At 41.0% G+C, this 20600-nt stretch overlaps 1 protein-coding gene across 8 annotated transcripts in view; it reads left to right on the top strand.

Moving 5' to 3' along the window:
* Window positions 1-20600, top strand: part of ANO4 (anoctamin 4) — a 180173-nt gene that overhangs the window by 11554 nt on the left and 148019 nt on the right. Inside the window, exon 1 of one of the 8 annotated variants that reach the window (XM_074539551.1) lies at window positions 8146-8274. The exons of the other annotated variants lie outside the window; for them this stretch is intronic. The gene's annotated coding sequence lies outside the window, so the exon portion shown is untranslated. Of the gene's footprint in view, window positions 1-8145; window positions 8275-20600 lie in introns of those variants that run through there. 8 annotated transcript variants of the gene reach the window in all.

Below are 20600 nucleotides of genomic sequence, written 5' to 3'. Positions count from 1 at the left end.
TTGCAGAACTCAGGTAACAGTACTAAGGATGCTCCTCCAGTCGTTGTTTATCACTTAGAAGTGTAACTTGAATGCATCATTTAAATGTTTTTACATGTAATCACACTAACAATTGTCAGCTAAAAATACTAATGCTCAGGAGTGGAGAGGAGCCATTTGCATAAATAGAAGTGTGCAGAGCAAGATAGTAGGTTTATTTACTCTATACAGCAGTTTTAAGGCACTAAGCATCTAATTCTGTGTCAAGGAAATTAGAGACTTATTGATTTCCTTGAAAGGATATACATAAAATGCTAATTTTCCCCACACAGACCATTTCCTTTCAGCATAAGCAGGCATTTATTAGTTGATTTAGGGCAAGCTAGGCTTGCAACCTTCTGTAACTAAGCCAAGGGTCACCTTTGTGTTGAATTTCATGCTTTGTGAAAGACTGGAGAAATTTTTCCTTACTCTTCATATGAAAATCCTGACACACCACTAATATTATACCCTGTTAACTGCTAGATGCTGAGCACTTTGGTGCAATATTAATCCTCTGGGTCTAGTGCTGCCATTTTGCTGAGCAAGCTCAGACTGCAAGTGTGAAAAAATAATTCAGAGACAGGTGCTTTCAAAAAATGGAGTCATGCAAGACACATTGCAGATCTTCTGTGTGTCAGTAGGAATTGATGTAATTGAAAATCTTTGAAAAAGTGAGAGAGAATCCAGTGCTGCAGTTTGTTGGGAAATCAATTGCAAGTAAAAATGCATGCTTGTCATTTCCATTCTTGCAAAAGTATTGCCTGGCTGAGGCAGAAGCAGCTGCTAATCTGTAGTCAGTAAATTTCAACACCCCAGAAGCTGATATTTACAGCATACAGTGATACCTGTCTGTTGATTTCAGAATAAATTAACAACAAAAAAAATTTAAAATTTAAACCTAGCTTGGTGCAATATTTTTGATTGTAGTCACATCTTCCTTAATGGATGGGTATCAGTTTTTATAATGCACAGCATATTATTTTGAAAGTTTTAGTAAATGATCCATACAATTAACAGTAACAGGGAGTGAGTGAAAGCAAATGAGCTTTGTCTCATTCCTGCTTGTCACATTAAGTACCCCCTAGTCTCATTCTTTTACTCAATTTGTCTCTTTCATACAAGGACAGTAAGCATTTTAGACACGAGATTTTTGGTTTTTTTAAAAGCATGTGATTACTAGACATTTTCCTCCAATCATTATTTACCACTTAGAAGTGTAACTTGAATGCATCATTTAAATGTAATCCCACCTGAGATTGTGGGACCTTGGACCGTGTTGGAAACCTAATAATTTTTGTGCCTTGTGCAGATTTCTAAGCTCCTAACGTTCTTTAGGTCTGTTTTCGGTAATGTCAAAGTCCTGACAGAGAAATCTCCATTCCTTCCAGAAAGTCTTGTAAAATACTGAGGTCAGCACAGCAACTGATACAGTGGGGACAAGGATTGAGCAACTCTGTGTCTGGTTTGGACAATGAATAGTTGTCTTGAGTAGAAATTCTTTGTGGAGCTGAGACACAAAATATCTCCTCATTTCTACACAATTTTTTGACTAACTCTAATTTCTGGTGTTTGAAGAGGAATGGAGCTGCTAACGCAGCAGAAGTGAATGGCAGTAACAAGTGGAAGTGTGAATGATGAGGAGCAGCAGGGTCAAGAGTTTTCTCAGCACAGTTTGCAGTTGGTGAGCAGCACAGATGCAGAGAACTTGAATCTGGATCTTTCTGTGGGCGTTCAACTCAGGTACCTGGGAAAAAAGCAGAGTTGGTTTTTTGAAATTTCTCTTGCCTGCAGCAGAAAGGTCACTTAGTGATGGTAATTAGCAGTTATTAATGGTGATGATTTAGTCTCACTCCACAGATCATCCAGCCTCCTGGACACTCTGGAGTCCACAGGCAGGACACCTGGTCCATACAAGGATAGTCTGAACAAGCAGTTACCTGATGTAGGAACAATGTATAAGGCTATGAAAATCAGTGCTGTGTCATTTTGTGTTTAAATAGACTTTTATATTCCGCAGGGTTGAAAAACAAATAACAAGGTGAGAGGGGAGGTTTTTCCCTTTTCTCTTTCTTTAGGAAAAAATGTGTTTTGCTTTAAAAGGGAATTGAACATAAAGAATAATGACATAGGATAGGAAGTATATTTTAGATATAGAATTTGCATAGAAAAATTGTGGAATGTGTGAATGAGGATAGGATATATTGTGATAAAAATTGCATGTTCACTGCTTTAAATCTCTTTTTCTTGGTGTACATTTTTCTCTTTCCAAACCATATTCAAGTCAGCACAAAAAATAGGTAATTAGTCAAATAAATGGTCTAAATCTTCATGTTATAATCACAGAAGACCTATGGATTTTATGGCTCTAAATTGTACATTGAGTTTAAAGGCTAAATTGCTAGAAATTAACAATTCCTTGCTTAAAGTCTATTGAATGATCAACTAAGAAAAGAAAGAAATACTTTTCTGCTTTAATAGTATTATTTCAGGATTATTGGATAGAAATAGCCCTGAATTAATCAACAGCTTAATTTGACAATTCATTTTTTATTGTAGGCATTCAGTAGCAGACAGAAAAAGTGCCTTTGTTCTAGCTAAGAGAATTGCTGGATGTGTGTTCTGGTCATTGGAGATCAAAACCCTGACAATTTTGTTCACACACTGCTAACTTTATTGATGCTGTCCTCTGTGCTGTGGAATACACCCTTTGCTATAATTTTTGATGGAGAAGAGCAATTATTCTGTTTTCTCTGCACTGAAACCTGCATTCTTCCAGATTGCTAAAGAAAACTAACCTTAAAAGTTTTCATGCAATCCCGGCCTTGGGCACCTTCCCAACCAGAAGGGACACAATTTCAGTGGGCTTAAGTCAATGTGCTTCTACTGCAGAAAACTCAGGTGTGGCAATTTCAGTTCAGAGATGATCTGATTTAGCCCACAGTCATTAATTTTGCAGTTTCCAGAGATGAGCAATGGGACAATGTCTAGTTCAGGATTGAAGGGAAGAGTGTTTCTTGGCATGGTTGTATCTGGGAGCTTGTAACAGTGAGGTCTCTGAGGAACATTTTTGAGGAAATTGGGAAGGGAAAAACAAGAGATTATTCTAGCACAGCATGAAAGTGAGAAGGAAGATTTCCATCTCCAGACCTACTGATGCTGACCATGCTTAGCTGACGCAGTCCTAACATTTGCTGACAGCCCACAAGGGAAGCTGCCCTAGCATGGGCAAAGGCACCACTCAAACTAGGCAGCCTCAGTGCAGATCCTCTGTAAACCTGCACAAACCTTGCAGGTTCAGTTTGCGCAGAATTAATTTGAACATAATTTAAGTACTATCATGAGGAAGATAAGCTCTTTTTAAAGTTTTTTGCCACATAGTCATTTTTTCAACATTGTCCTAAACAAGATTTGGATTGCCTCCCTTAGTTTATTTTATACTCATGTGAAAATAAATACATAGGGGCAAACCTGACACTAAATAATTGTAATAAAGCTAGTAAATAAAGACCATTTTCTTCTCATAAAATCTTAAAATATCTGGACTGGACTTAACACATTTTTATATCTCCCTTATGCAGTGAATGAACTAAAATAAGGAGAAAAGTAGAAGACAAATGCAGAGTTTTAAAAAATACCGCAGTTCCCATGCTGACCTTTTCACAATAATAACATGATGGTATAAAAAACATAAAATATGAATGCTAGCTTGAAAATGAAGAATCTTACCAATTTTTAAGGGAGTGTTCTTGAAAATCTAGATTGAATTAAAGTTCTCTACCTTTTCGCATAGCACTTCTGATAGAAACTACTTTTTCTCAGATTTCTTTCTGGCTTTAAGAAATAATTTGGAACAAAAATTTTAAAACAAAATTGCCATGTATATGATCCTGTTTTGCAACTTTTCAAAGAAAGAGAAAACACAATATTGAGATTTAGGCAAGGAATGTAGGTAGCTGTGGGGGCCTGAATATATGTTGTATTGTAAGACCTTTGTGTGTCTGGGTTACTCCAAACGAGCTGCAGCTGCAGGGTCCTTAGTTGGGCAACAGCTGTGGCTCGTGAGGGTAACTGAGATAAATAGGGGTGGGTCAAGAGCCCAAGAGGAGCCCCTGAGAAGAGTGCTGCAGAGAAAGGAGAAGAGCCAGAGAGCTGGGACTGCAGCAAAGATTACAACAATTGGTGACCCCGTGTGAAGACGAACGTGCAGCCAAACATCGAGAAAGAGAAGGTATGGAATTCCCCCGGACAGCCGAGAGCTGTGGCAGCCGAGAGCTGGGACTATGGAATAGCAGCCAGTGAGCTGGGACTTTGGAATATCAGCCTGAGAGCTGGGACTTTGGAGTAGCAGCCAGAGAGTTGGGACTATAGAAGATAGGACAGCCGAGAGCTGTGGCAGCCTGAGAGCTGGGACTGTAGAACATAATATGGCCTTTGAATTAAGGAGCTGTAGCAGCCAAACATCGAGAGAAAGAAGGTATGGAATTCCCCCGGACAGCCGAGAGCTGTGGCAGCCGAGAGCTGGGACTATGGAATATCAGCCTGAGAGCTGGGACTTTGGAATATCAGCCTGAGAGCTGGGACTTTGGAGTAGCAGCCAGAGAGCTGGGACTATAAAAGATAGGACAGCCGAGAGCTGTGGCAGCCTGAGAGCTGGGACTGTATGTATATTGTTATTGTGAAATTGTTAAAAGAAAAGGGGGAAATGTGGGGGCTTGAATACATGTTGTATTGTAAGATCTGTGTGTGTGTCTAGGTTACTCCAAACGAGCTGCAGCTGCAGGGTCCTTAGTTGGGCAACAGCTGTGGCTCGTGAGGGTAACTGAGATAAATAGGGGTGGGTCAAGAGCCCAAGAGGAGCCCCTGAGAAGAGTGCTGCAGAGAAAGGAGAAGAGCCAGAGAGCTGGGACTGCAGCAAAGATTACAACAATTGGTGACCCCGTGTGAAGACGAACGTGCAGCCAAACATCGAGAAAGAGAAGGTATGGAATTCCCCCGGACAGCCGAGAGCTGTGGCAGCCGAGAGCTGGGACTATGGAATAGCAGCCAGTGAGCTGGGACTTTGGAATATCAGCCTGAGAGCTGGGACTTTGGAGTAGCAGCCAGAGAGTTGGGACTATAGAAGATAGGACAGCCGAGAGCTGTGGCAGCCTGAGAGCTGGGACTGTAGAACATAATATGGCCTTTGAATTAAGGAGCTGTAGCAGCAGAAAGCTGCAAGAATATGGCCTTTAAGGAAAAGAGCCTTGGAACATCTAAGGACAGCCGAGAGCTGTGGCAGCCTGAGAGCTGGAACTGTACAGGGATATGTATATATTCTATGGTTACATCTAAGACAGCCGAGAGCTGTGGCAGCCTGAGAGCTGGGACTGTAGAACATAATATGGCCTTTGAATTAAGGAGCTGTAGCAGCAGAAAGCTGCAAGAATATGGCCTTTAAGGAAAAGAGCCTTGGAACATCTAAGGACAGCCGAGAGCTGTGGCAGCCTGAGAGCTGGGACTGTACAGGGATATGTATATATTCTATGGTTACATCTAAGACAGCTGAGAGCTGGAACTGTATGTATATTGTTATTGTGTAATTGTTAAAAGAAAAGGGGGGAAATGTGGGGGCCTGAATATATGTTGTATTGTAAGACCTTTGTGTGTCTGGGTTACTCCAAACGAGCTGCAGCTGCAGGGTCCTTAGTTGGGCAACAGCTGTGGCTCGTGAGGGTAACTGAGATAAATAGGGGTGGGTCGAGAGCCCAGGAGGAACCCCTGAGAAGAGTGCTGCAGAGAAAGGAGAAGAGCCAGAGAGCTGGGACTGCAGCAAAGATTACAACAATTGGTGCCCCGTGTGAGGACGAACGTGCAGCCAAACATCGAGAGAAAGAAGGTATGGAATTCCCCCGGACAGCCGAGAGCTGTGGCAGCCGAGAGCTGGGACTATGGAATAGCAGCCAGTGAGCTGGGACTTTGGAATATCAGCCTGAGAGCTGGGACTTTGGAGTAGCAGCCAGAGAGCTGGGACTATAAAAGATAGGACAGCCGAGAGCTGTGGCAGCCTGAGAGCTGGGACTGTATGTATATTGTTATTGTGAAATTGTTAAAAGAAAAGGGGGAAATGTGGGGGCTTGAATACATGTTGTATTGTAAGATCTGTGTGTGTGTCTAGGTTACTCCAAACGAGCTGCAGCTGCAGGGTCCTTAGTTGGGCAACAGCTGTGGCTCGTGAGGGTAACTGAGATAAATAGGGGTGGGTCAAGAGCCCAAGAGGAGCCCCTGAGAAGATGCTGCAGAGAAAGGAGAAGAGCCTGAGAGCTGGGACTGCAGCAAAGATTACAACAATTGGTGACCCCGTGTGAAGACGAACGTGCAGCCAAACATCGAGAAAGAGAAGGTATGGAATTCCCCCGGACAGCCGAGAGCTGTGGCAGCCGAGAGCTGGGACTATGGAATAGCAGCCAGTGAGCTGGGACTTTGGAATATCAGCCTGAGAGCTGGGACTTTGGAGTAGCAGCCAGAGAGTTGGGACTATAGAAGATAGGACAGCCGAGAGCTGTGGCAGCCTGAGAGCTGGGACTGTAGAACATAATATGGCCTTTGAATTAAGGAGCTGTAGCAGCAGAAAGCTGCAAGAATATGGCCTTTAAGGAAAAGAGCCTTGGAACATCTAAGGACAGCCGAGAGCTGTGGCAGCCTGAGAGCTGGGACTGTATGTATATTGTTATTGTGAAATTGTTAAAAGAAAAGGGGGAAATGTGGGGGCTTGAATACATGTTGTATTGTAAGATCTGTGTGTGTGTCTAGGTTACTCCAAACGAGCTGCAGCTGCAGGGTCCTTAGTTGGGCAACAGCTGTGGCTCGTGAGGGTAACTGAGATAAATAGGGGTGGGTCAAGAGCCCAAGAGGAGCCCCTGAGAAGAGTGCTGCAGAGAAAGGAGAAGAGCCAGAGAGCTGGGACTGCAGCAAAGATTACAACAATTGGTGACCCCGTGTGAAGACGAACGTGCAGCCAAACATCGAGAAAGAGAAGGTATGGAATTCCCCCGGACAGCCGAGAGCTGTGGCAGCCGAGAGCTGGGACTATGGAATAGCAGCCAGTGAGCTGGGACTTTGGAATATCAGCCTGAGAGCTGGGACTTTGGAGTAGCAGCCAGAGAGTTGGGACTATAGAAGATAGGACAGCCGAGAGCTGTGGCAGCCTGAGAGCTGGGACTGTAGAACATAATATGGCCTTTGAATTAAGGAGCTGTAGCAGCAGAAAGCTGCAAGAATATGGCCTTTAAGGAAAAGAGCCTTGGAACATCTAAGGACAGCCGAGAGCTGTGGCAGCCTGAGAGCTGGGACTGTACAGGGATATGTATATATTCTATGGTTACATCTAAGACAGCTGAGAGCTGGAACTGTATGTATATTGTTATTGTGTAATTGTTAAAAGAAAAGGGGGGAAATGTGGGGGCCTGAATATATGTTGTATTGTAAGACCTTTGTGTGTCTGGGTTACTCCAAACGAGCTGCAGCTGCAGGGTCCTTAGTTGGGCAACAGCTGTGGCTCGTGAGGGTAACTGAGATAAATAGGGGTGGGTCGAGAGCCCAGGAGGAGCCCCTGAGAAGAGTGCTGCAGAGAAAGGAGAAGAGCCTGAGAGCTGGGACTGCAGCAAAGATTACAACAGGTAGCAGTGAGAGAATTTTTGAGCTGCATGATGCAGTTTCATGTGGGACATATATGAATGTATAGGATTTTAGAGGGAAATCCTATATCCACTGGGATGTGATATATGGAACAATCAAGGAGTCTCGCCAAGAAGATCCAACTATACGTACAGTAAATTGTCTCTTGGTCAGAAATCGACCCCTAAGTGTAGTAAGAAATTTCTACTGTTAAAATCAGTTTCAAGGAATTTTGCAGTGTGTGTTTGCTTCTGAAAAGCTGCAGTACAAAGCAGCCAGACTCCTTACCCTGCTCTTGAAACCCGGATCCAGAGGAGCTGCAGGGACACTGCACAGGCTGCAGACTAGGGGAGAAAAGCACTGGCTTGGGACATTTGCCCACTTTGGCTAACTTGTGTTGTGTTGAGATAATCTATTTGAGTGCTGTTTCCCAGAGACAACGAACACAGAGACAGTCTACAGTGCTGTTGGTTTCATCATTAACTTGAACAAAACTTCACTAATACCACAGTTGTACTAAACAGAACAAAGCTGTGTCAGTAGCAGGATGATGACAAAACTATCCTAATATATTAGTAGATGCAGGAAGATAAGTAAATCGTAAGTATTAACTTCTTTGGGCTACCTTTTCATGAAAATGCATTGGTGGTAAATTTCTTTAGATCAATTTCCCATTACAATGAGATCAGTATTTGAAATTTTAGTGAATCACTGAGGTTCTCCTTAATTATTTAATGGCTCATTTATTTTAATTTTTTTTTTCTGGAGAGATACAGAAAATGAAGTAGGGGGCTGATCTCAGCATAGCATATCTGGAAGATGGGAACCTTCTGTCTGGTTCCGCCAGTATTTTGCTATTTGAGTTTTGGTCAAATTACTTGGGCCTTATTATAGCTTTGCTGATTAGGCTCAGTGACAGACACTGTTCTGGCTTCACCACATCCATATAGGAATGAGCAGCACAGGTGAGAGAGATGCAGCTTTTCTTATTCTTCTTGTGTGGAATCACAAGGAGAACACATTCACCACTAATGATGCTACACTAATGACTGGAGCAGACACAGTCCTTCATTCCTTATCTTCTTGTGTGTAAAATAAAGTTTTTGTGGGAGAAGTTTGAAGGATGGATCAGCCAAAGTCTGAAAATAGAGGATAAATGTCTAAATTGGAAGTTGTAAATTTCCATTGAGAATAACTTGGTTCTAAATTGCGCGGGAAATAGTACAAGTTTGCCTAATTTAATTATCTGCCAACAGGCATGTTTATCTGTAATAGCTGTACCTGATCAGAATTTAGCATCTGCAGTGGGCTATGGGAATGAGAGTCAGAAGAAGGTGATGCAGCAATATGTAGTGTGCAGATTCAGCACTGGATGCTGTGCCGAGCACAATCCTTGAGTTAAACTGGAGTTTATCACCTCACTTTTAGTGCATTTTTACTTAGGCTTGCAAGTGAGTTAGAGAAACGTTCTGCCATGCTGTCAAACCAATGACATCCAAGAGCTTCTGATAAAAAGAAATTGAAGGTCGCTTCTTAAGATCAGCAGGTTCATCTTTAATCCAGTGCAGTAAAGTAAATTGACTGTGTATTTTGCAAGAACAGCAGAACTTTCAGAAGAGCTGTGAGCGTAGTGTCTCATCCATTGCTACAGTAATTCACATTTGAGAGAATCATAAGGAAAGGCCACAAGATTTTAATGATGTCTTAAAACTAATGAACCTCCAGAAAATGTGGTTTTGTTTTGGCTTTCAACTTAATATCTGAGTTGTTCTTACAAGTTCACTCAGTCATGTGGTGTTTCTGTCCATATTGTTGCTAAGACTTCCATTACTACACTGTTCTTGCTGAGGAAGATATTTCAAGCTCTGTCTTCATCATATTGTTGTATTCTGGAGAACACATCCAGGGTCGTGCACAAAACAAGTCTTTACAGCTGAAGCCTCTTGCTAAATTGTAAATGGATTTCTGTCTTTATAAGGAGAAGTATTTGAAGTATTAGTCTGGATTTTCTCAAATGCTGCTCTTCTTTTGGAAGAAGGGTAAAAATAGTCTGAGCAGCAGTTCCCAGTTCTTGTACTACCATCTTGATATCTGACTTAGCAGATGCCTCTGCTTGGTCAGCACCAGCAAAGAGCAAGCAGGGGTTTCTGCCTTCTGCTTTAGCCCACTGCCCGCTCTGCAGGGCACAGCAGTGGCTGCTTTCCTGCCTGCTCAGGGTTCCTCTCCATCGCTGCTGGTCTCCATTTGGCAGCCAGTGCCAAGTTATGTCCTATTTGTACTTTTCAGATGATGTAGAGGTGAAAGAACTGACACTGCAGATTTATGATTAGTTTGGTCAAGACCACTGCAAAGCCTGGCATTTCTGTTAGTTGGCATTTCGCATTTCTGGTCAACACGACCAATGACAGGGCTTTATTTCACACAGGAGTGCTGCTACCCTAGGGGATAATTCAAAACATTTCTTATTAATTCCTAAAGTCAATTAAAAAATTAAATTCAGGACTCTTATCAGTGCACGCACACACACACACACACAAAAATAAAATCGCTTAGAATGTGGCACAGTTAGCTGCTAGCTGATTTCTCTTTATATACTTATAAGGGTGAGCAAACAAAGGAGCACATCTTCAGCTTGTAGTTGAGTATAGCACACGTGATAAACATATGTTTCAGTTTTGGATAACAGGGGGTGATCTTTGTATTTGTCTTTCTGAAGCCTTTCTTGCTGATCAGCAAAGAAACACTGGCAAAATTTCCAAACAAAGCATCTTCCCTGGGAAATGATTCCTCTTGGGTCAAACATGGACAAGGCATCAAGGAAAGGGAGTTATGGGCAGTAAAGTAAGGAGGCATTTACTCAGTTATGCTTTAAATCTTTTTTCCCTTACATTTAGTTGTGGCAAAATAAAAAAGCCCATGTTGAAGCTCCAGGAGAAATGGTACAAGATTTTTGTCCTCCTGCTTTTTCTGATTTGGAGTGTTATCCTAAGGCAAAGACAGTTGGAGACATTGCGGCAGTACCTATGAAAGCATCCACAGTGCAAAGACCAGTTTTCTGAGCCAGTCCACAGGAGTGAGTAGGCCTAAGAGAGTAGGTAATTTATGAGCACATGTTCACTGGTTGCTGAATTTATTTGTTGTTTTTTTGCTGCTTGATTGTGCATTAAAACCTACCCAAGGCTGGAGGTCACCTTCCTAACGGTAGAAGAGAGATAGACTGATGGTTTTTATTCTGCTGCAGCCATGTCTAAACCAAGAAATGACAAGCTGCATGGATATTGGCATGTCTCAAGAACTTGAATTTTGCTCAAGCCAAGCTTTGGTGCTTATGTTGCAGTGGTTGGTCTGTGGCAAGTTTGATATCACTGGAAATTCTGACAGCAGGAGGAAGCAGAAGAGTGTGAGGAAGCCCCATCTATTTCCATCTGGATTGTGTGACTCTTCGGAAATGCAAGTCAGCTTGCATGTTACACTGGATAGTGTAAGATAACAACAATCCCTTTTGCTTCACAGGGCATTTGAGCCTGCGAGTAAACTCTGGGAGTAAATTCTGCAAGCACTTGATAAGGCTTCAATTAAGTGTTCATCTTGCAGCCAAGCACTAAATTACCTGCCTTTCCAGGTCACTAGCTATTTGCTGATTAAGCTCTGATCTCCATTTTGAAAGGATTGCTGTCATTGAAACAACTGCTGTATCACCTCGCAGCTGATGTAGCACCTTCTGCAGTCCCTGTGCTCTGCTCAGCTCCCAGCAGGCAAACCACAGGAGCAGGAAACATTGCTGGGAAATGAGAATGCATCCTCACAGCTATTTAAATTCCTGACTCCTCTGTGTTTGGTGAGATGCAAGGAATCACTTCCATGTAATACAGCTTGTGCTTGCTCTGTAATTATTGCAGTGTGCATAAAAATTTTACGCAGGCATAAATTTAAAAAAATCATTTTGCTAAATGAGAAGGCTGCATTCAGTTCTGTCACAGACAGGACAGCCACAGCTGTGCCAGGAAGGCAGAGCCTGTAAGATATTCATACAGGAGACACTTAATGAAAAAAAAGTCAGCACCACTGGGAAACAAACCATACATGGAGGGCTGTCCAGTGCAAATAGAATAAAACTACTCATTAGACAGAAAATACAATTTCCTTCTTCTAATTCTGCACATTTTCAGTGATCCCAGGCGCTGCTTAGGGTAATGGTAATTTAATACACAGCAATGTAGTTACAGAACATCTCTTTACCATCAAAAACCATGGTCCTGATGGAAAATGTGAGATTATCAAGTCAGTACTGTAGATTAAGCAAATCTGTGAATGATACAAAGTGGAGCAGAAACTGCTAAATCAGACTATTTCTTCATCTACATCATTCTGGTTGGCAATGGACTGTTCTTAATGCTATAAAGAAGAGCAAAGCTTCTTCAGAATAAATTATGGTTATGTAATAGGTTGTATGATTAGCATCATATTATGGTGATACTATGGTGATACTTGAGAAAATTAGGCCTTTTTTACTCTTTGAGATGAATAGTTTATCTCTCTGAAAGACAAGGTCTATTATCCCATGTGGTATTCATTGTCAGAACTTGCAAAATTGCTAACACATTGATTCAGGACATGTAGGAATAATTTTGTGCTGCTGGCGTTGATGGTGCTTTCTCAGAATATTGTCCATGCAATGGATCTAAAATGAGCCAAAAACCCTGTTATTGATCCAGTGGCTTCAAGCCAGCAGTTTTTAATGTCAGAAGGGCAGAAATCCAGACCAAGGAAGTAGAAATAAATAACAGAGCTCATATGAACTGTCCTGCCTTTGCATAAACTTGAAGGACTCTTTTTTACCTGGAGCCCTGGCATATTTCCTTCCTACTACCTCACACTGAACGGAGAATAAAAACCTACAAGCTCCTGAGTGAGAGACAGAGGGAGTATTCCTTTCTCTCTGAAAATCAGCCACGAGGTGGGATGTGACCCCTCCTCCCTGCCAGCCTTGCAGAGAGCCAGGAAAATGGGGAGACAGTAGTTAATTAGCAGGAACTTCTATGCAGGAAGTTATTTTAGAAAGAGCTGCTCTCCCTTGGTAGAAGAGCTCCCACAATGTTTGTTTGTGGAAAGAAATAAGCATCCAAAGTCTGTGAGGGTACTTTTAGAAGTCTTCAGCTGTGAACCTTTAGGCTGTGCTGTCTATTAATTTTTGTCTAGTAGCTCTTGGACCCATAGTCACTCTTGCATTAGAAATATTTTGGCAGATTTTGCTTGCCATAACGTTTGTTATGTTAACTTTATTCCTTGAGCACCAAAATTGAATGTAGTGCTATGAACAAAATAAGGTATTCTGTGACAAGGAACTTGTAGTCTAATTCAGGCACAGTGACGCACAGGCATACATAATATACATGATAAGGATGCAAATTCAAAGTAATAGAGGTGCCTTGGGAAAAATCAGTGCTGCAGGCTAATTTACTACTTCTGAAGAGCTACTAGACTGCAGAACATAATGAAAACATTGAGCAATTCAAAAGATGTCTTTTCCTTCTCTTTTCTCCTTTTTTTCCAAAATGCTAATTGCTGATGCATCATCAAATGGAGGGACAATGCCAAAAGAGAGATAACAAAATTGGGATCCTCTCTATATTCCTGTTTTCTGAACTGGAGCCCAGAAAAGAAAATGGACGATTTCTTTACTTTCTCAACTGGAGTATGCCTTGTGAAATTAGAATTTCATTAAAATAACAAAAAAAAGAAGACAGGTAGAACCTGGATTACATCCACTATTGATGTAACAAGAGTCCTTTTGGCAATGTACTGTAAACTTCTCAGAAAATATTGAGTTTCTACTTGGCTTTTTGTGCACCTGTAAGATTGAGACATTGGACATTGCTTTTCTTGCTAAGTATACATGCACATGAGTATACATCCTTTTAGGATCATAAGGAAATGATTCTAAAAGGTAGATAGATACCAGGAGTACCCAAAGCAAACAAATCCAGGTTTTAATCTGTTTCCCAACCTTAATGTCTAGTGGGAATCCACACAGTTACATGCACAAGCAAGACTTGGGAAGCAGCGATCCTATTGAATTTGCTGGCAGCCTTTTACTGTGCATTTGGACTCTTAATTTTGTGCCATCTATGGTGATTCTCTTTCAGGAGTGTCACCCAAGATTTCTTATTGCTTGTGTGTCAAATCACATTTCATTTAAATGTTCAGTGGCAACAGTGAAGGAGCTGTCAAAAAACAAGATTTGTATTCCAAACTCATTAACATAACGTAGCAATTTTTCATTGAAATTGGTCCTTCAAACCACACCTGAATCCAGAGGTAGCTATGTGGTTGGAAGAAGCAGAAGGAACACAGCTAAAATGTGTATGGACAGAGAATTTCTCTGCAGACTTTCAAGTGACGGCTGCAAGTCCTGACACCATCCCTGACATGGAGTGTGTTCTCAAGGGAACCACCTGGCTTCTCAGCAAATATACTGGTTCCAGTTGAAGAAAAATGTGAAATACAGGACAGCTTTTGAAAGACAATGAGCAAAAATTCAAATGGAGTTTTGTACACACAGACATACAAACGCACATGTACATGATTATTTGAAAACAGAACCACCAATAAACTTGGTTAATTAAGAGAATTAACTAAATATTTCTAGTGAGATCAAATGTACTTGTTTATTAGCATTTTGATAGCACTAAAACTGAGTCAAGAACTGCTTTAATTTTGTTGGTGGGTCTATGACTGACTCTTGTGGTAGATGAGCTATTAGCATGGTAACGTTGAATTTTTCTACTTTTCATATTCAGAAATTTGTTTTCACTTTGCTATGTCTATAGGTTGAAAGTGATGCATTTAACTAAGTTGCATGGACAGGTCCTCACAGTAGATGTTTCTGGACTGCCATATTCTTCTAGGGTGACCAAAGGGGGATCACTGAGATGGTGTGCATTTAAGTAAGTAAGCAAGGAACTTTTCTGTCTCATGTTTTCTTTATAAGGCTAAACCTATTAAAGACTCTTAAGAGATTCGGTTTCTGTGGGCACTGACACAAATACCTCTCTAGGATTGATTAATACTAGGAACAAAAGCGGTATGTCTTTCTATGGCATTATTTCATGAGGTTGACGTAATTCTTTGATGTCTTTTTAAAAATGTGGTTACCATAGGTTATTAGAAATCTCACAAGGTATCTCACCTATTCGTATATTCTTATGTTCACATTACACATGTATTATGTTGTCAGTGAAGTACTCCCATCTTTTCTTTTCTCAGGAGTAAGATTTTTTTATGACTCTGGTCAAAAAAATGCCAGATAGTGATTTGAAAATACTCATTTTCATTTGTACTTCCAGCAAAAGGATTAGCATCACATTGCAGGGTTTTTCTCTCAACGCACTGGTGTGTTAGCACTGTAAAAAACTAGAGGTTGAAGAACAAGTGGATAAATGTTTACTTTGGTAAATGCCTTTGAAAACAGCAGAGGGGTCTTTTTCTTATTGTTTGATTGGGACAGCATTTTAGGAAAACAATGATCTCAGGTGTGTATCTTTGGAAATTAAGTAAATTATCTGATTTCCAAGAGATTCAAGCACTAAGAGTTGTCCACAGACTCCTGCAAAAGAGAGGTTAACTCTGTAATGAGGGTATCAGAAATCTAGTTTGTAGTCTGAAAAGAAGTACTCATGCAAATTTAGGTTGAAAAAACTGTGCCCTAAAAATTAATTAGCAATAAATTAGCAATTTCTTAAGCAAAAGCAAGACAAAAAACAACTACTGACTTTAGCAACCAAATACCCATCTGGTTCTTTGCATTGTGTGAAAGCAACATGCTGCAATTTTGCAAACAGAACAATTTTATTATTTAATTAGTCTCAAAAGCTAAGCAATTCAAGGAAATAAACTGAGTCCTAGAAAATTAAACAAAAAAATTAATATCAGCAGGCCTGGTGCTCAAGGGCCTTCCTCATCAATGTAAAAATGACTGATTTTGTTACCAGCTGTGTACTCTGCTAAATAATGGGCTTCAGCTTGCAATTTCTTCTACATGTGACTATTTTCTCTGGGTTTTTTTGTTAGCCAAATTACTGATGTGTCTATGAGTTTGGAAGACCAAGCCTATTGGAAAGATGAATGTGATGGGAGATAATATACCGAACCCTTGCTACCTGGCACTGTGAATGGGAATTCTGGGTTTCTGCTTTTTGTTATGGTGCCTCTTTTGCTGTGAACACTGGTCTGTCTTGTTCTATGTATGGAGGCAACACTCCTATGGGGAGCTGCTATGCTGGAACAGGTTACCCAGGGCCTTTTCAGACTTGTAGGTTTTAAGCTGAGAGTCAGTTTCTAAGAAAGACAAGTTTGACTTATAAATGTATATGGAAAGTCTGCAAGGCTAGAGGGTCATGGGATCTTAGGGGAAATGGGACCATTGTCTTCAATACAAATAGCAAGGTGAGGTTAATACCTGTCTAGTCTGCAGCATGTATTGGGAGAGCAGCATCAATTCCTCTCACAGACAAGGAATCCTTCTGGAAGTATTTTTTCATTTGCTTTACAGCTTTGGTGTCAGTTTCAGGGATTGGTGTAGCAGATCCATGTTCACAGAATATACTAAGTTGGAAGGGACCCACAAGGATCATTGAGGCCAACTCCTGACCCTGCACCTAGGACCATCCCTAGGTCAGGATGTCATACTGTGTGCCTGAAACTATCCAAACCCTTCTTGAACTCTGTCAGGCTGGTGCTGTGATCACTTCCCTGGGGAACCTGTTCCAGTGCCTAAACACCCTCTGGGTGAAAAACCTTTTTCTAATACCCAACCTAAACCTCCCCTGACACAACTTTGGGTCATTGCCTCAAGTCCTTTCACTGGTCACCATGGAGAAGAATGCCTGACCTTGCTCTCCCCCTCTTGAGAAAGCTGCAGAGTCTGCCCTCAGTCTCCTTCAGGCAGAACAGAGCAAGTAACCTCAGCCAATCCTTATACATCTTCCCCTCAAGGTTCTTCACCATCTTTGTTCTCCTCATTTGGATGTTCTCTTAGTATCTTTTTTTTTTTGTAGTGCCCAGAGTGCACACAGCACTGGAGGCGAGTCTGCCCCAGTGCAGAGCAGAGGGGACAATCCCCTCCCTTGCCCAGCTGGTGATGCTGTCCCTGATGTCCCCCAGGACAGAGCTGGCCCTCCTGGCTGCCAGGGCACTGCTGGCTCATGTTCAACTTGCTATCAACCAGGACCCTCAGGTCCCCTTCCATGGCACTGCTTTCCAGTGCCTCATTTGCCAGTCTGTCTGTTCCATCCCAGTTGCAGAATCCAGCACTTCCCCTTGTTGGACCTCATACAGTTGGTGGTGCCCAGCCCTCTAACTTGTTGAGGTCTCTCTGCAGGGCCTCCCTGCCCTTGAGGGAGTCAGCTGCTTCTCCCAGTTTTGTATCTGTTTGCTTATAGAAACGAACTTTGAATGTGCTGGGTTTACTCACCAAACCAAGAAGCAGAAAAACCAAAAATACAAATGTGTTTTCTGCTTGGCTGTTCCTGCTGCAAGTTGCTGCGGACCTCGGCTAGTTGGAAAATGCCTGCTGCTTTTTGTACCAAATATTCTTAATGTCCTTTGTCCTTGCTCACCCATATTTGAGTGAACTGACCTGATGCCCAAAACAGATCTCCAGGAACTGGATACAAAATCAGCAGTATTTGGGACAACACAGCAGATGGAATTTCCTTAGCCCTCTGTAGCAAATGCCGGTAGCACTACCTTCTGAAAGTCCTATTTCTTATATGTTAACAACAAATTACTTTCAGGTCCTGGCTTTGAGGGTCCAAGTGTGGCAGCTGCTGTCAGCAATGACTGTGACTCTGCTAGTTGACAGTCCACCTGAGAAGGCAGGAACAGGGCTGTTCCCAAGTGTCACCCAGGAGAGGGACAGTGCATCAGCTGCTGCTCCTGTTGACAGAACTGTGGGATGTAGATTGGGTTTCAACCTTCCCCTATGTGTTGGTTATCCTGTACTGCTCCAAAATGCCTTCTCAACTCTATGGTCTTATAGCAATTTAGTTTATCTGGATGTTGGACTCAGAAGAAACCCCCAAAATAATAGGAAATTTGGATAAAAAGAGAAAGGTTCCAGTAAAAATTGCAGGTAAGCTAGGAATAAACATTAAGAATATTTGTGCTACTGTTAACACTGACTATAATGCTCATTGCAGAAGTTCCCACAGCTGGAAAGACATCTAGATAGCAATCATGGAGGTGCTTAAAACGATGTTATGAGTAACTTTGCAGCAACTACTGGAAAAGAGAGGTTTTTCTTAATGCATAAGAGATTATTAGATTTTGATACTGCTTATATTCTTTTCAGCGCAGTATTTTTGAATGCCAGGTGACCCTGCTGATCTGAGCAGATCATGTATTTGTGGCAGGATTGAGGAAAACCAGTAGCAACTTGAATCAGCTGGAAACTGAAATAAATTTAAATATTTATTTAAAGCATTAATGTATTTGTCTCTTTGGAACTTAAAGCAGTGGCACCATAATTCAGTGGAGCTCCCTCTCACCTCTACTCAATAGCAAAACAAATGCTGATCCATGAAGTACGCTGAAACACTGGAAAGAAAGGTGTTTCATCACTATGTTGTCCCTCTGCTCCCCTAACTACAGCAATAGGGACTTACCTTGCTGCTTCCTCCACATTTTTTTTGCAGAAAGGGCTTCCTGACATTGCCTTTTTGGTTTTTTCCTTCTAAAATTTACAACTTGCTTTGGTGAGTAACACTATTTGGCAGGGGAGAGCAGTGCTTGCAGAAAAAGGCCACAGGTTATAAGGGAGAGAAGCCAAGGAAAGCTTGGCACTGCTGGTGTTTCTCTTACACCCTCTACCAGCTGGTCCTTCCATTTTTCCTCTGATAGCTAAAACTTGTATTGGAAATTCACTTGTATTGAAAATATAGGCACTTTGGCAAATATTCTATTTCTCTGATTTCTTTGTGCTGTGTAACTCTTGAAAAATAGCATCATCTCTCAGAAACTCCAATTTCCATTACAGTATATATCCTCTTAATTGACATCTTTAGTTGTTTTTTTTTTTAAAGAAATGTGAATTATTAAATGCCCTATTTTTAGCCTATCACAAAGGTAATAATACTGCTGTTAGACTGTATCTGTTATTTCTTTCTTGTCTGGCAAATGATTCATCTACTCTCATTCATTCTTTTGGTCCCGTTCACCTTCAGCTTGGCTCCCCCAAAGTCCCACACCAAGGAGTTATCTGTGATCAATGTAAGGCATACAATGTTCATAATATACTGGTTATCCTGCAATCCATTCATGAAGATTTTTGACAACAGGGCTGAGTATCAGCCAAGTCAACATCTCCCAAAAGAACATTTTCTGTATTATTTTTCATGCATTGACACAAAATAATTTGTTCTTCTACATGCTGTTCCAAGGAAATAATTTGAAATACTTAGAAATTATTTAATTATTCATTGTAAATGGCCAAAGAAAACATTTATAGGGTTTTGAAAAAGTCCTGAAAACTTGTAATTATAGTAGTAATTTTTTTTTCATTAAATGGTCCATGTACTGCCGGGAGCACATCTATCTTCCTGGGAGGAACAAGAATTTATTCCCTCAGGCAGCTTGGCTGTAGATAAATAGAAGGTTACATATAACATTGCAGAAGGCAAGTAGTATCCAATTTAGTGGGAAGTAAAATAGATAAATAGAGAAGACCATTATCTCTTTGGCAATAGAGATCTATAATTTTAAGTTAATATAAGGTAATGAAGGTAGAAGCTGTGCAAAACCAGGCACCCTCAGATCACAGAATGAAAATGTCTGGTGAAAAAGATTAATGCAAAATATCTAAGCTAATCCAACATTAGAAAAATTCAGGTCAAACCAGGGATTAGTGCTTTTTGTTCTCTACTGATAACCTTGATGTTTCCATACTTACCTTCCTCACTCTCATACAGTCACTTAAGCCCCATATTCTTTATGTAAAAAACCCCAAACAATGCCTCTTTCAGCTCCTGTCTCTTCTGTTATGAGCAACAGAACAGTGCTAGCCTGTGCCTTGAAAAGCTGCAGATGAGTAAGTACCAGAGATGGCACTGAACAGCTGTTTCTCTGGGCAAAACTCATCTGTGCATCTGTGAGCAGTTGGGCTTTTTGTTATTTGATACATGAGTGGCAGCAGCAAAGTGAGGGTGAAGGGAGAGGGCAGATTACATTAAAAAATCCCTCCATTTTTTTTCTGCCAGATATTTTTGCCTCTCTGAAGCATCTGCTCAAGTGTTTAGTTATTTTTTTATACCATTATAGAAATGTTGTTTTGCTAATGTTAACAAGATCTTAATATAAATTCTGTTGAATTGTTTTTGAGAAAATTTTCTTTCTAGCAAAGTTTTGGTTTGTAATAAATGCTTTTTGACAGATTGGTATGTCTTTGCTGCTTTGATGAAAAGCTATCCATGTTTCGCTGAAACAGAAAACCTTAAAAATCAGAATTAATTCATAGGCAAAGGAAAAGTTATATAATAGTGCTTTGAGAAAGGAAAAAGAGGCAAAAAGCAAACATTTCAGATTTACTTGCACAAAACTAAATGACAGCATATGTAGTTTTATGTTGATTTAAATTATTTGCAAATTTAAGTCCAATTCAGCAGTTAGAGCCTCATGAAACAAATAGAAACTAATTGAGGAGATTACAGTTTCTTGAGATCTTGTTCCAACAGAAGTGAGGCCCTTCAGCCTGTCCCCATTCACTTCAGCAGCAAAATGTTGCTGGGTTCTCTAACAGAGCAAAGATAATTTTTAAACTCTTCCCTCCCCCACATCCCAGGTTCTGGTGCTCACAAGGTAAGGTTACATTGAAGGGCAATTCAATATTCAAAGGAAACATCTCTAAAATTCCAGTCTCAATATTCTGGCAC

Source organism: Zonotrichia albicollis, chromosome 4 (assembly GCF_047830755.1).
Source record: "Zonotrichia albicollis isolate bZonAlb1 chromosome 4, bZonAlb1.hap1, whole genome shotgun sequence".
NCBI classification, from domain to species: Eukaryota; Metazoa; Chordata; class Aves; order Passeriformes; family Passerellidae; genus Zonotrichia; species Zonotrichia albicollis.
Note: the sequence above shows the minus strand (reverse complement) of the source record. Positions and strands in the feature narration are given on the sequence as shown.